General features: G+C 44.7%; 1 protein-coding gene across 1 annotated transcript in view; it reads right to left on the reverse strand.

Annotated features, from left to right (window-relative positions):
* LOC123940957 (collagen alpha-6(VI) chain) overlaps positions 1–1,993 on the reverse strand; it is a 157,341-nt gene extending 155,348 nt beyond the window's left edge. The window contains exon 1 of the mRNA XM_046004037.1: positions 1,869–1,993. The gene's annotated coding sequence lies outside the window, so the exon portion shown is untranslated. The remainder of the gene's footprint in view (positions 1–1,868) is intronic.
* Positions 1,994–9,475: the final 7,482 nt, after the last annotated feature.

A 9,475-nucleotide genomic window follows, 5' to 3' on the forward strand; every position in this document is an offset into this window, starting at 1 on the left:
AAACTTATCTGCAATTCAGACTATACGAAGGGAATAGGATAAACAGAAAATTGCAAGTATATAATATTTAACAATGGTCTTTTCAAAGAATTGTTTCACAAGAAGATTTAATAAAATATGAAAGCTCTTTTTTTTTTTTTAAAGAAAGCTGAATGGTTCTTCAATGGGTGTTTCACATAAAGACTTTTATGTAAATCATAAAGTTTGATTTCACAGGGCACAGGGTCTAAAATCACACGGACTCCTGAGGATTAGAAAAGCTTTCTTTTCAGGTTTTCCTGGGCACTTCTACTATTTTGGAAAAAAAAAGAGGGAGGAGGAAGGAAATTGACAATTTTTATTAGAAAAAAAACCTTTAAGACCAAGTGCTTTAAAATGCTTCATTTAGACTCTTCAGGATTTTTATGTAGGTCATCTCACCGATGGGGACACTAAACAGTAAGTTTACATTGCAACTTCAAAATGGCATGCTTGAACACTTCCTATTAAAAATAGGTGCTTTCTTTAAAAAGAAATGGACTGCTGATTCTGTAACTATAGTTATTCCTGACATAAGACTTCTAATATTCTCATATCTCGAATCTTCATGACTTCCACCAACATCTCAGATATCCCTAAATAGCATCACCATCCCTCACTCCTATCAAAACTTTTCCTCCCACCAGCAAAGATCACCTTTAAAAACCTCCATAGAGGGGCGCCTGGGTGGCTCAGTTTGGTTGGGCCACTGGTCATGATCCTAGAATCCTGGGATCAAGTCCCGCATCGGGCTCCCTGTTCTGTGGGGAGCCTGCTTCTCCTTCTCCCTCTGCCGCTCCCCCTGCTTGTGCTCTTTCTCTCTCTATCAAATAAATAAAATCTTTAAAAAAATAATTTAAAAAAATCTCCATAGAGTAGACGTCTAAAAAGAGAAATGAGAAGTCTTTTATCAAGAACGAAAATGGGGGGCGCCTGGGTTACTCAGTTGTTAAGTGCCTGCCTTTAGCTCAGATCATGATCCCAGGGTCCTTGGATTGAGTCCCAGATGGAGTCCCAGATAAGGTTCTCTGCTCAGCAGGAAGCCTGCTTCTCCCTCTCCCACTCCCCCTGCGTGTGTTCCCTCTCTGTCAGATAAATAAGTAAAATCTTAGAAAGAAAGAAAGAGAGAAAGAAAGAAAGGGAAAGAAAGGAAGAAAATGGGAGAAATCACTTTCTTGTTCCAGTGTTTTTCTCTCCTCTGGCTGCCTCCTCCCCTCATCAAAACTATTTGCACTTTTGATACTGAGCCTGGTAGCTGGGGTTCCACTCATTCCAAGATATTACCGGGTATTCATAAATGGGTGCATTTTTTTTTTTTTTTCCTGCTTTTCCCTCTCTCCTCAGAGGACAATAAAACCCAGCCAAGTTCATTTATCTTGAATAAATTTGGGTGAGGTCAAGAAGCAAAGGTACAGACTGGGTCTGTACAGACATGGGAGTGACTTTTCCTGACCTGCGCTGGTTACTCTCATTCATCCTTCCCATAGTCCTAGGTGCCTGCCACAGGCCGGGCCCTGCCCTTGGTTTGGGGACAGTGTTGGGTGAGGCAACTTTCAGCCTTCGAGGTACATGAGTGTGCAGTGGGGAACAGGGAGCCCGGAGCAGGGAGGGACAGTAGAGTGTGCTGTATGTTGACAATAGAAGCATGCAAGACTAAAAGATGGGGGTGAGAAGGGCTAACAGCCCAGAGGAAGTGAAAAACGGAAGGAGGCGATTTTGAGTTTCTGAAATTCACTTCTTTCCCTCACTGCAGCCTTCTCGAAGTGCCACCCCCCCCCCCCCCCCCGCCTCCATCTGGCCCGTGCCTCCCATGCAATTACGGACCACTTGCAAACGGCTTCAGGACTTACCTCGGGGAAACTTCCACGTGGCTCTCAGCCCTGCGCGCGCCAACCCTTGCGTGGGTTTCCTCCCGGCGCGCCCTGAGCGCACCGCCCGGAGCGCAGCGCCCAGTGCCGCGGACCGCAGGGAGGCGGTAGGGACCTCGGGAACCGGGGAAGGAGCCGGAGGCGGCACGAGCTGCCTCTCGCCTCCCGGTATCCCGCAGGCGGGCGGCAGCTCCCACGCCCCTCCTTGCCGCTATATAAACGCCTCTCCCCGCCCTGGCCCGACCCTTCCCCGCCCCGGCGGCGGCCCCGGGCCCAGCGCACGTCCCTAGGGAAGGGGGCGGGTGACGGAAGCTGGAGTTGGGGGTTAAGGGGGCTGTAACTGCCCCGCACACGTCTCCCCTGCAGGGAACCTCGACTCTCTCAGCTCTAAACCCTGGAAGGATACCGAAGGCGGGGAGACTGGGGCGTTCACCGTGCACGCCTTCTCTGCACCCAGAGGACCCTCAGGGTGGGGGACCCAAGGGGCACGAAAGATGACAGCTCTGCTCCTACTGTTGGAACTGTCGCTGGGCGACTTTGTCTCTGTCCTGGGGTCTTCGTGAAGAAAGCAGGGAGGGGCTAGCAAGGGAGCCCTAGAGTCTTTGGGTGATGGGAATTTCCTCTTGCCTGGGAATGGAGACCAAAGACTGGGCGCCCCACGTTTGAGGTCAAGCGTCCGTCCGAGGCCCCAATCAGAATTTAGGGTTTCAGGAATATCCTTGATTCTTTTTGTCTACTGGTCTAATCGCTTAGCTGTCCATTCATTTATCTATCCACTCCTTCATTTCTCAAGTATTTGAGCACTTAGTTTGTGCCGCTCTCAGGTGTTTGGGATAAAAACCAACTCTGTTTTTTAGCTGCCCCTCTCAGTGGGGGCCACGCGCTGCAACCAGGAATGGGGTTGGGGTCAACGCTGCCAGGGGAACACAGAAGCAGGGATCCTAACGCAACCAAGGCCAAAAGAAGCTTCTCTGAGGAAATTAAGTCCAGACTGAAATGTGAAGAGTGAGCGAGGTGTAAAAGCAGGGAAAGAGGGTCAAAGACGTGGATCAGCAGCTGCAGTGGCTGGGAAGAGAGAGGGAGCACTGAGTGTTTTTTTGTTTGTTTGTTTTTTGCTTTTTTGTTTTTATAATTTGCAGTTTTCTGTCACCCTCAGTAAAGAAAATTTTAAAATTTAAAGAATGGTAATCTTGGAAGTGGTAGAAACTGTACCTTGAATGCAGGCAGACCAGGTCTGGAGCATGCTTTTTTTTTTTTTTTTTTTAAACATTAACATTTATTTTAGGGGGCACAGGGTAGAAAGGCATTTACATGTGTGCCTTGCCCCTAACAGAATGTGAGTTCCTGGTGGGCAGTGACAGTATCGAATACATTTATGGTTCTGACATCTACATGAGGCTTGGCACATCAGAGTCCTCAACCAGCATTTTGATTCATTGCTCTGATTTCTGAATGGTGGCAGGTTTCCCATTTATCCAGTGGAGCACACTTTTACCGCGTGGATCGTCAACTTGGCAAATGACAAGTTCAAAACAGAGTTTGTTCCCAAGGAATGGGGATTCTCTGGAATCTGAGGCATAACTCAAGTCTCAGTGAGACCTTCTCCAAGTGCAACTTTGGCCAGGTCATGAACCTCAATTTCTTTGCAAGCGGAATGTGAATAATAAGACTTTCTCATGTGCCTCATTCAGTGCCCTGGATCATGAGACTTCATGTTCCAGTTCAAAGACATGGAAGAGCAGTGCCAGGACAGGTGACTTTGAAATGGTGACTCCTCCATGGGTCCTTTGGCTTTGGTGCAAAGGAAGCTGGGAGAACATTGGAACAACAACAGAAACAGCAAAACAAATGTTGGAACATCTCAGATTATTACTGCTTTTACCTAAAATGATTAGAAGTCAGTAATTCAAGTTTTCATATCCTCATACAGTGTTATTATTTTTAATAATGCACTTTAATACACAAGTATACATTTCTTATCCCAGGTCATTGTTGAGAGACAGATGTGATACCTGATGGGAGGTTTTGTAGCCAATTGCTAGCCCACCCAAAGCTCCTTTCAAAAGTGTACTACCCCCCCCCAAATGCCAATTCTGTTAGCTCCATAGTGAACAATAGTCTGATAGAAGGGCTTCTAGGAGTCACATGCCTGTGACCCATGGCTCAGCCAGGACCAATGATCATGTCAGTTCAATGGGAAGGCTTGCTAGCACTGCCTTAAGAACAAGCTAAGTACCTCTGACATCTTGTTTTGGGTCCTCTCAAATCATTCTATCTTGTGTTATGGATCTTTTGATGTCCAAACTAACTTTCATGACCGGATCAAACTTTGACCAGCACTCAAAGAATTAAGCTTCCTTTCACCAGACTACAGCAAAAAGGCAGAGAAAGAAGAAAGGTTCTTGGATCTTATAAATGCATGTGTTTGCCTAGAGTGACCCTAGTTTTTCCAATTAGGTAATCCTTGATTTCCAGAGAAATGATAAGTCACCAGTGCTCTTTGCTATATTTCTGGAGCTTGTTTAGGGACATCTGTACATTAAGTGGAAGTGTGGGTGCAGTATGCACTTAAATGGGTTTTTGGAGCCCATGACAACTTCATCAAAACCAGACATTAATTACATCAGAAGATAACAGCAGCCATTAACTAAAGCCATACATGTGAACTGGTTAGCCATGATAGTGTTGGGACTTTGGAAACCTTGCCCATTCATAGTTCAACTTTTGGGAGGAAGTCAGCTTGGGAAGATCCACATTGACTTTTGAAATGTCTCCAGAGCCCAGCTTGGCTAGATCTTCAACGTTCAGGCCCTCAAGCTACTGAAGTTGCCTTCTATTTGATCTTCCAAAGTCCAATCTTCTCTTTCACCTAACTCCACTCCTGCCAATTTATCCTTCATTCTTTTGACAGGAGGATCTTTCTAAACCACAAATCTCATCAGTCACTCCACTGACCTAATGCTATTTATGGCTCTCCACAGTTCTTAGAGCAGAGTACAAACTCAAGGCACTTTATTTCTCTCCCCATTCTTCCTTCTTGCCCCTTGTCCTGTCATCCAGCCACACTTCCACCACTCATTGTGAGCTCCACTGTCCTAGTAATGACTCACATTGATTGATCTCATGCTGCTTTCCTTCCTCTTGCCATTGTCAAGACTGCTTCTTTTGTATTTATTTATTCACTTATTCAGCAAAATATATATTGAATACTTATTATCAACCAGGCACTGTGAAGGATTGGAATTATTTTTATGATGATAACCTGTATTTTTTGGGTCATAAGTTAGAATAATATGCTTAATCCAGGGATCCTCCTTGGTTTACTAGGATCTGTTTATAAAACATGTTTTAAGTACCTACTTTGTGATAGATACTATATTAGACATCAGAATGTGATCAGCCACAGTATCTGCTCTTAGGACTTCAGAGCCTAGTGTTGGAGTTGGAAAAATCATCTGATTATTAATTTGACAGTGGTCTGCATCCATTGGGCACTGTGTGAGAAACCCTGGAGAGAAGGTGATACTTGTAATGAACATCAGACCTGGGTTGAGTGAGGAAGGTTGGGGGTGCTGTGCATAGCAAGGCAGAGGGAGCAGCATGTATGAAACCATGGAAGTCAGTGGAGGCTGGACAATGAGGGGACGCACTGTGAAAGGAGGTTAGAGAAGTAGGTGGGGACAGGTGGTGGATTCGATGTGAATGAGTGAATAGGTAAATAGGAGGAGTCCAGAAAACCTTCCAGGCTTCTGGCTTGCCACTCTGCAGGGGTAACACCATATACTGAGATAGTGAACAGAGGAGGAGGAGGAGGTTTGAGGAGGAAGATGAAAGAAAAGAGTTCTATTTTGATGATTTTGAGTTGGAGATGCCTGGGAGCTATTCAAGTAATGATGCTTACTGGCCAGATTTGGTACATATCGGTCTGGGGCCTGGGACTGAGGTCTCAACTGGAGATGTGGATTTGGGCTCAGCACAAAATTGATAGCTGAAGCCATAGACAGGTGTGAGATGGTATAAGGAGAGTTCATTTATTCATCATTCACTGAGGAAATATTCACTGAGCACCTGCCACTTGGGAGGCACTGTGCTAGACCTTGGGAATACATCAGGAAAAACAAAAACAAAAACAAAAACAAAAAAACCAGCAAGATTCCTTCTCTTCTGGTGCTTGAGGAAAGAAGACTGGGAACATCTTACTGGATGGCAGGAGAGGATTACAGTTTTGATGCAGTGAGAAGGCAGCTTTGAGCAAAGTCCTGAATGAAGATGAGAAGTAAGTCCTGAGAAGGAGCAGAAGGGACAGTCAATGCAAAGACCCTGAGGCAGGGACATGACTGGTGCATTTGAGCAAAAGGAAGAGGCCGGTGTTGCTGAAACAGGGTGAGTAAAGGGAGAAGTAAAATGACACCAAATGAGAGAGGTAATGGGAAGGGTTCGATTTGTGGGGATCAGTGGAGAGTTTTGAGCAGAAGAATGATATGATATGATTCCTGTTTAAAAAGATAATAGACTATAAGGGATTAAAGCAGAGTCCTGGGAAACAGCTGACATTGAAGGGATGGGCAGAAAAAAAGATAGCTCAGGGCAGTGGGAATGTTGCTAAAGGGTCAGATCCAGGTGATCTTAAGGATGTTAAGAACTTAAGACTCCAGGACATGATGACAGGTTGTGCAAAAATGGCCAGTGAGGCAAGAGGGGGACTAGAGAGGAACCTTCTTTCAAAGCCAGGGGAGGGTAGCTATGTAGGAAGCAATTCATGCATGGTGCCAAGGGTCACAGAGAGGTCAGGAAAGAGAAGACTTGGAGTGCATCTTTTGGATTTGGCACTGCAGAGAGTCCTAGTGGCTGTTGCTGTAGCAATGTGAGGGAGGGGAGGGATGGTAGTCAGAACTTGGAGCCCATAGAGTGAATGGGTGATGAATGTGTTGCAGGAAGAGTTGACTCTTCCAAGAAATACGACAGAGAAAGAAGATTCAGGATTGTAACTTCACCAAGGACTGGTATTTTTAATTTATTTTTTAAAGATTTATTTATTTATTTGTTAGATTGAGAGAGAGAGAACGAGCTGGGGTGAGGGCCAGAGGGAGAAGGAGATTCCCTGCTGGAGAGGCCTGGATGTGGGGTTCGATCCCAAGACCCAGGGATCATAACCTGAGCCAAAGACAGATGCTTAACTGACTGAGCCACCCAGACACACCCAAGGACAGACTGGTACTGAGGGGATGTTCCTCTTCTTGACGATAGCATAGTTTTTCTCTTTTGTAGAAAAGTGGAGAACATCTGTGCTCATTAGTGGGCCAGGAATAGGAAGAGGAGTCTGCAGATGTCCACATTATAGGAGTTCAGAGTCTGCACTTTACAAGGTTTGCCTTCTTTTTCATCTTTCAAAAGAAGATATTACACTTAATAGGCTTAGTCAACAGACAGGAAATAAGAAGAACTCTAAGACAACCTCTAATTGTATCCCGGGGATTTTAACGTAGTCCAGTAAAGCCACAGGTGCTGTCTATTGGGTCCTAATTCCCACTCTATCCTCCTCAGACTTAAGTGGCCTCAAGTTTCTTCATGGTTGGTAGAGAGACACCAGTTAGGAAATGACCATCTTGTGGTCACTGGAGAATTACCAGGTAAATGGTGAGTCACAAATAGTATAAACTTCATTATCTTTGCCTTTAGCCCTCTGAGGCCATATTGAATGTCCAGAAATCATGAAGCTGGTACTAGAGCAACCCTAAATGTTACACAATTGATTTTCAGGTGTCACTTACCATATTGTAGGAGGCGTTCAATGGTCCAATTACTTACTTAGGGAGTGTGTTGAACTAGTCAGAAAGAGATTTTTTTTTTTAAGCTCTGAGATTTTGAATCAGTTGTGAAGTCAGAGCAGAACAAGACTGCCTCCTCCCCCATCAGTCCAATAAATAATAAGAAGCTGAAGGCTTCGAGCCAGATTCTCTCATTGTTTGATTTACTTCTCTGGTACAATCCTGTGAGAGGTCAATTCACTTTTATAGCCCATTAGGGTATAATTAGGATTCAGTAGACATTTTCTAAATCTTCTTCTGAAGACTAAATGGTACGTACTCCATTTTTAAAGGGCCAAAAAAAAAAAAAAGTTAAAATCAAAACGGAACAAAATTTCTCTTATCTTCTGTAAGAATATCCGCTAGGTCCTAGAATCAAACTAAACCATAATCCTCTAAGGATGGCAAGGGAGGGACTGCTAGTCTTTGTGAATCCAGTCATGACCCTGAGATTTATCTTGTTTATGGAAGCTTTCCCTGGTGGATGTTGCTGCCATTGTGAAGTACCTCACCTTAACCATTTGGCCCAGCAGGAGATTCACAAACTTTCCCTTAATTTCTGGATCGCAATCAGAAAAGTCTAAAACAGCCCTATATAGGACTGTCTAAAGACTCAGGAGAATAGCAGAGAAATAATAACAATGACAACAACAACTAGCCAACCCCGTGAGGTGGGTAGGTGTCTTACAGAAGAGGAAGCAGGCACAGAAAGTCAAGGAGGCCATCCAAACTTACTTGCTCAACTACCAACTGTTGAAGCCAAGATTGAAACCTAGGAAAGGAACCAGGAAGTGAAAACAGGGGTAGCAGACAAACAAACGAGCGACCTGCTCTACAAGGTATGGGTGGTAGCTTGTCTTTCTAAAGATGGTTACAGCAATCAATCTCTCTCATGTTTTTGTCTCTGGAATTTGAATAAACACCATTTCACTGTCTTTTCTATGTTAGGTGTGGAGACTGTCTTGGTTTTCCCTCTCAGTCGCACTCAAAACACCACCTCTGAAACAAGGATTCATGTACAAGTAGTTTATTTTGGAGGTGATTCTAGAAAACAGTGCTAAGGGAGTGAGACAGGAAAGGGAAGACTGCCAATGAAGGGAGTGTTAACTAAGCAAGCGACCACTGCGGACAACTTCAGTTCAGTCCTCCTGGGGAATGTTGGGAAACAGTACAGAGCATGCTTCAGTCTTTAATCCACCAAATCTCTATGTGTTATTGGCTAAGAGATGCTCCCCAGAAAGGTTAACTCTCTGGCACAGGGAAAGCAGCCATTAGCATATAGGATTGAGTGTGGAGGGGTGGGACGGGAGATGACATCTGCGTGCCTGGGTCGCTGCGTAAGCTCCCAGCAACAGCAAGACAATGAAAACATGATCAAGGCTTATGTTACTGAACTCAACAGAATAAAAAATCATCTTGCAGCGTGCTGCCACCCTGGCCCATGTCACTTTTCTCTCTGAGTCTTTCTGAAATATTCTCCCCACTTGGTTCCCATCTGCCCCTGCCAGTCCTTGGTACTCATGACGGCGGAGGAGGGAGAACGCCTATCTGCCCACAGGAATGTTACTGGAGAAGCACTGACTTCTGGAACGTCAAGGTGGAAGAAGTGCTGTGCACTCGTCAAGGAGACCGTGCCATGTGCTTTGTGCCCTGTGGGGCTTATTGGGGTTATTAACTCTAGCTAAGTTTAATTGAAAATTATTGAAAAAGCACACATTAAAAGGTAGTTACATATGTGATTTGCCTTTAACAAGAATTGTTCGTCTTGGTTATATGTAAAAT

This window comes from Meles meles, chromosome 4, assembly GCF_922984935.1.
Source record: "Meles meles chromosome 4, mMelMel3.1 paternal haplotype, whole genome shotgun sequence".
NCBI classification, from domain to species: Eukaryota; Metazoa; Chordata; class Mammalia; order Carnivora; family Mustelidae; genus Meles; species Meles meles.